Genomic DNA, 5,067 nt, shown 5'->3' with positions numbered 1-5,067 from the left:
CGACAGTTCCCGCCGTCTCCAGCCGAGAACAAAGGGCGTCCGTGCAATCATTACCTCCGGACCATACCGTTAGACACCTACCGCCATTCACCCGGGAGCCAAAGACCACAGCGAGCTACCAGATAATGATATCACTACAGAAGCGCCACCTATCCCCTTCCTCTTTGCTTCGGCTGCAAGATAATCTATGATACTTCGCCAACTTGATCCTGAAAGTTTCTCGGGGAAGTAGCGGTCTGTTAAAGACGCTCGTGGAAGCACAAAAGACAGCGCTGCGGATTTCTTTAAAGGATTAGTTGCACGACCTGTCGAGGCCATCGTCAAAAAATCAACAGTGTGATCAATGTCAGGTAACTTAAAGCTTGACGATCTTACCGGGAAAATTTATTAGAGAACAAACAAATCGCAGGTAATGAAGTTGGGGAACTGCTTAGGGAAATTCTGAAGTCCATTTTTCACCCAAAGAATTTCCGGGAACTAATCAGTCAGAAAACCTGGTTGAAATCTTTGAAAACTTATCTAGTGGTAAACTGGAACACTCCAGTCTTGTATCACTGGTGTCCTTTATATTTCTATAAAGTGAACCCTCTTGTACACAGAGTACTACTGAGGAACACCTTTCTCATGATTTACGATAATCTTAGTGCAGATCTTTTCATGTGGGGAAATGTTTTACAAGGGAAGGTCATCATTTACGATTTCAAGCGCGACATTAAATCATTTAGGTGTAATCTTTTAAAAATGGTCTTAAAGAATAAACTAATCCGAAGAGGTGGTTCTTTTACACCTTGAAGCAAGGAAGGTCCAAATACAGACCCTGGACAGAAATGAGTCGCTTGTGGTATCTAGTGGATAATAACAGATTGACACGTGCATCTTCTACATTTATTTGTTTACAGAAATTGGAGTAGAAGGTTAATCCGTCTTTGTTTGTAGGTATACCAGCTGGACTCAAGAAGCAAGGGTTTCCACCACGAAAGATGGGACGCAGGATAGATTGAGTGGCACAGTTGTGATTGAAGGAATAAGGGTTTATGAGTGGCAAAAAAGGACCGTTAGTATTTGGCAGGTCTAAGGACAACTTGTTAAAGAAGTATCAGAATTTTCTGGTCTTTCAGAAAGAATAGTTAAGAGTTTTTAAGGATTTCATACAAGAAAGGAACTATTGCAAACCACCGACCTCATCAACTGATTCTGAGAGAATTACCTAAATATCTGGAGTGGGGTCTTCTGAAAAAGAGATGTTTCCAGTTGCGCTTAAAAAGCCCGGTTAATATGGGCTAAATTGCATAAAAAGTGGTCTGTTGATGATTGGAAAGCTGTGAAGTGGTCTGACTAATCCAAAATTTTCATATACATATACTGTAATGATACTGGGCGCCGACTTTCCAGGAGAAGCAATGAGGCACTTCATCCAGACTGTGTGCTAGATGTCGTACAAGCTAGTGGTAGGTCAGTGATACTTTAGGGGTGTTTTAACTATTATGAACTTGGTACCCTAGTTGAAATACCAACTAGGATGAATCAGGCTGGATATACAAATGTTTGGGTTGGTTGTGCCTTTATTCTGAAAATGAGAGGCACCATGATTTCGATATTCCTGTTTTCCAGGATGACAAGTGTCCACTTCACAGGACCCTTACTTCATAGTAGGGGTCCTGTTTATATGTTAATGTCCTTTTAATGTTAATATGTACATTAAAACGTCTCTTTCGAGGTCAGTATGATCATCGCGAACCAAGAACAAGATATAGTCGCTCATCATAACTTCATCTCACCTTTCTTTGGTTCCTATTCCAAAGAGTTCCATTTAACCTGTTGAGTGAAGTCATCAGGTGGTACTCGTCCTCTTAAAATTCTCAGGGGATCACAAGTTGAAGCTAGTGGAGTTGTTTGTTAGTTGTACACTGTTAAATTGGAATATCGATCGATCTTATTTTTGAGGGAAGGGGAGAACGAAAATACTTTTAAGACACTTCAGTTGATACCTGCACCTCAATTTAGTAAAATGGTCTGGTTAAGATGTTGATAGGATCAGTCCAAGGTAGGGAGGAGGTGAGAATGATGGTATAAAAAGTAATAAGAGGGAATGATATGTAAAATACGTGTACGTATAAATGCATGACCAAATACCGGTAATATACACCTTTTGTAAGAAGTTTTTTAATCATTTCGATTAATTAGTTTGATTTTTATGTAATTTCTGATCCAATACTTTTCTTTTGTCAGTTGTAATTCAACTATCGGTGGAACTTCAATTGTATTGTCCTTAATTTATTTGTATGAAGAAAAACTGTTTCAGTCTCTTGCCACCAGATACACGGCTAGTTACTTACCATCAATTTTCACAGAAATGCTGCAGTCCTCAAGCCTTTGATAACGAAAACAAATGCACACCGTGGATTGGCATAATGCAAAACATGCCCATTGCGCATCAGTGGAAATCGATCTTGTGCAGTACTGATTCATGCTACACGTGTTCCAGTGTGATGGACGTTGTTTAGGTATTGTGGATACTTAGAAAACGTTTACTACCTGAGTGTGTTGTCCAGCTGTGAAGTTAGGTGTCGTGGTCTGGGAGTGTTTCTCTTAGTATGGACTAAGTTCACTGATTGCACTGCATGGAACCTTGAATTCCCTAAATAAATGTTCTGGAATTGTGTATGCCCTACATTGATAGTTTTGTTGAAGCGGCGTTTGCACCTAATATCGCTTCACAGATCAAACCAAGGACCTTGGATGCGAAATCTGAAGATATTCTCTTCAGATTTCGCATCAGAACGTTGTGGGCCAGTTGAACATCTTTGGGATGAGTTAGAAAACAGAATTAGTGGAGGTGATGAATTCTTTAAGGGATGAACGGAACCACCATACTGTCCTCAGTGACAACATGGGGGATTCACCACAAATCGTTCGGAGAGGTTTAAGTTTAATTCCCGTCTACGACTGGAGGCATTTCTAAAATATTCTTCATTCGATGTTGTAGTTAGGCGATCTCTGGTGGAGGGAGTAGGGTTTCACGTGACTTTGACTCAGCGAACAACATTTATATCAGCCCGTGGACAGACGTAATACACAAGAATCCACAAGTAATGCCTTTTGGACATAAAGGTAGAGAGACAACAGATACAAAGTTAAAATCTACGTCATTGGCAGAAACGAATGTCAGTTTGATTGTTCATGGTTTCAGGTCTATAATAGACAGTTTTTTATTTTAGTGTTTGTCTGTTAACATCTATAATAGCAATATATAAACGAGAAAGGATGGGAGTTGAATGGAGGGACAAAAAATAATAGTTGGGGTGGGACAAAAAGTAACAAAGTCTGACCCTTACATTTATTTAATGTATATATAGAAGAAATGCTTAATGAGGCATTTAATAAACGGAATATAGATGGAGAATCGTATGGTGCTGATGATGCGAAGAAAGGTTATTGAGACTGTTGGATTTGCGGATGATATGGTAGAAGATTCTGAGGATGGATTTCAGAAATTGGTTAATAGACCAAAGAAAGTTGATAGGTTTGCAATAAGAATAAATATTGTGAAGACAAAGGTTACGTGAATAGGAAGAGATAAGCGTGAATTAAATATCGAGATGAGAGAGGGGAAGGGTCTTTGGGAAGCCTAGTAGTAGAAGAAGCAAAGTGCGGTTGAGCAATGGATAAAATAATAAAAAAAAAAAACTTTTGAGAAGCGAAGAATAATATGTGGAAGATTAGGATCTGGCTAAAGGAAAAGATTGGTACGATGTCTGATCTGGAGTGCAGCAGAGACATGGAGATTGAAAAGTTTTATGGTGTGTATGGAGGAGGAGGAAAAGATAAGATAAAATGGAAAATAAGGAGGTTTTGAGAAGGGATGTTTGACTAGATAATCAGAAGGGGGTGGAGAAACTGGATTTAATTAAGAAGCGGGGTATTGTTTCAACGCAGGTTATTAATAAATAGTACAATTTCAATCAAATACATGTAGAATTATTTTTATAGAAACTGAATTGGACACGTGTTGCGACGTTGAGGGATTGAGGAAGGATGTGATGGGAGAAGAGGCTGAGAGGGCTATTGAGAAAAAAAACTGTGATAGATGAATTGATAAGGGAGGGAGGATAAAGTGATATGGAGAAGGGTTGTTGAGTTGAATGTTTGGACGTGTCCTTGGCAGACTATTGATGATGAAGAACTGGAAGAGTCTTGGCTATAATCTTAAGAGTATTCCCATTATATAATAATTAGATATAATAATCCTATAATTGTAATAAAGATTTATTTATTTCATTTCACATTTTTAACAAAATACTTTGGCGTTATTTTAAAATAAGTTTGCTCTCTTTTGTAGCCACTGAGGTTGCTGATTAGTCAGATTCTTAAATATTGGTTGCCTTGTAAGCAAACTTTTTATAGCTGTTTTAATGATTCTTTTAACGCTCCGGTGTTCTGCTTTTGCAAACGGCTACCTGTTCACTTCATATCAATGTCCTAGCCATTGATATTCACTGGTATACCTGTGATATCTCATTGATATACCTGTTCACTTCACATTAATATCGGTGTATTAGCCCAAATTGTTCTAGCCTATCTAGAAAGAGTTACGCTTCATCTCAACTCTGACAAATCTGAAGTGGTCATCTTTTCTTTGAAGCCAAGTGTCAATGTCTTCAGAAGGTCAGTGTTTATTCCGTGGTTCCCCGATCCCGAGTGTCAATAAACAAAGATCTTGAAATTATCATTGACTGAAAGCTCACATTCCACTTGCACATTGAATAACTACTGACTCGGATGAATGGTATGCGCTGGGTAGCCAAGCAACGGATCTTATACATCCAGGACGTAAAGCCTGATAGGAGGTACATTCAAACCATAATATACCCCACTAGTATGCTACTGAAATTTGGCTTCAGCTATTTCTTCCCACAGCAAACGCATTCTCGCCCTGGAATACTTCATGTTAAGATGGATGTCATACGAACACCATCACCACTTTCAGTTTATTCCTTTAACGGGTTTCAACCCAATCTTTATATAGAAAAGTAAGTCTGGCCGAATCTGTGGAGAGAACAGGCATGT

The sequence above is a fragment of the Mastigoproctus giganteus genome, chromosome 6 (genome assembly GCF_048544385.1).
Source record: "Mastigoproctus giganteus isolate SK-2022 chromosome 6, ASM4854438v1, whole genome shotgun sequence".
Classification (NCBI taxonomy): Eukaryota; Metazoa; Arthropoda; class Arachnida; order Uropygi; family Thelyphonidae; genus Mastigoproctus; species Mastigoproctus giganteus.
The sequence above is the reverse complement of the archived record's forward strand: the minus strand, read 5'-3'. Positions refer to the sequence as shown.